Source organism: Sinocyclocheilus anshuiensis, unplaced genomic scaffold, assembly GCF_001515605.1.
Source record: "Sinocyclocheilus anshuiensis isolate Anshui unplaced genomic scaffold, SAMN03320099.WGS_v1.1 scaffold1105, whole genome shotgun sequence".
NCBI lineage: Eukaryota > Metazoa > Chordata > Actinopteri > Cypriniformes > Cyprinidae > Sinocyclocheilus > Sinocyclocheilus anshuiensis.
Window position 1 is genome coordinate 111,183 of NW_015558596.1, and position 1,978 is coordinate 113,160.

A 1,978-nucleotide genomic window follows, 5' to 3' on the forward strand; every position below is an offset into this window, starting at 1 on the left:
AGAGCAGAATAAGGATGGAGCAAAGTGTGGCTGCGCTGTCCTTGAAGGACGTTCAACTCGGTTTTTGCTTAGCCTATCATTTTAAATGAAAGATGTCGTAGTGTATTTATTTATTTATTTTTCTCTGCGACACTTTTCCTACTGTGTGTACAGCAAAATGTTAAACGAATTTAGTATTTTGACGAGACGAATAAAAATAGCTAGGCTATTTCTGTACAACCTACATTTTAATTTTTTTTCTCTGTGACACTTTTCCCTATTGTAAATGTTGAACGAATTGTATCCTGACAAGACGAATAAAAATAAGAAATACAATTTTTGTACAACATTTTTATTTTCTCTGTGACACTTTTTTTCCCCTACTGTGTTGGCAGCATTTGCTTTCAATAACTTCAAGACTCTTGACAAGACGAATTATTTAAATACAATTTTGTGCAGACTACACTTTTATTTGTTAGCCTATCTCTCCTTCTTTCAGTAGCGGACATTTAAATGTAAGATTCTGGAAACGAGATCTAAATTTAGCGGGAACGGTCGGGTCGGGAAGAAAATTATTCTAAGCGGACAGCGGACGAACAAAGAGTGAATATATAGCGGGAGCGGGTGGGTGCGGAATAGAACCTTGCGGGAGCGGGACTAAAAGAAACAGTCCCGCGCAGACCTCTAGCTGCAGCACCCCCTGTTTTTTTCTGTGGGCAATTGTCTACCTGTTGGGAATAAAAAACAAATCGGGAGTGTCTATTTACACTAAAAGTGCAAATAGCCCACCTTGTTGGCAGACGCTATTTATACTAACTCCACCCACCAACATGTGATTGGGCTAGTCAACATTACAAAAGATGGGCATCAATCGTCAGATTCAGTAGCGTAGATGGTAAAGTGTGTGCCATACTCATTTTGACGCGATCGACCCGGGTTCGAATCTGCCTTTTGACGAACTTTTTTTCTCCCTTTTCAAATTTCAAATCACATCACATCAGAAAAGCATTTATTTTTTAATAGTAGGTGTAGTTGTCCCAATAAGGTGGCATCCATTTAATAATTTGAATTAAAATTAATACATTTTACTCATTACTCAATTGCATACTTTTTTATAATGTCTTACAATGCCGAGGTGCAGATAATTGGCACTATTTGCAATAAATAATTAGCAGAATATCCTGCTATTTTAACATAGTATAAATAGCATCTATTGCTATTTGCACTTAGTGTAAATGGCGTCTATCGCCCACCAACCTAAAACATCTTCCCGCACCCCTGCCTTTAAAGACGGCATGAAACGGAAGTTGCGATTGTCTTTTCTTCTCTGCTGTGACGCATATCCGAGTGAAACGGCATCTGAAATGAGAGGGCAGGACTTGATTTCATCCTTCGGGAATTGATTGGATCGTTGGAAGTTTTGTTGGCAACGCCTCGTTGCCAACAAAATGGAGGCAGATCTGAATGCCAGTTTGCAGTTAGTTGTGGGGGATTTCTCTCCACTGGATTCACCGCCAACACCCTAGCAGAGACTGCCTGAATGACTGACCTCCATCAGGTTAAGTCATATTCATGAAAAAAATAATAATTAGTTTACGATGTTCTAAGAGTAATGTTGTCATAATATCCTAATATCTTTTCAATGTTTAAGGGTAACGTACTCCCTTACGACTGGTGTCAGTGCTATAAAGTGAAGCATCAGCTTCAGCTTTTCCCCCTGTCCTTTATTCCAAATGTCACTGATGTCACTGCAGCTGTTGGCAGTTCCAGACATGAAAAAAAAGTGACGTGACATGTGGCCAAGTATGGTGACCCATACTTGGAATTAGTGCTCTGCATTTAACCCATCCTTAGTGCACACACACACAGCAGTGAACACACACACACCCGGAGCAGTGGGCAGCCATTTTTGCTGCGGCGCCCAGAGAGCAGTTGGGGGTTCGGTGCCTTGCTCAAGGGCACCTCAGTCGTGGTATTGAAGGTGGGAGAGAGCGCTGTA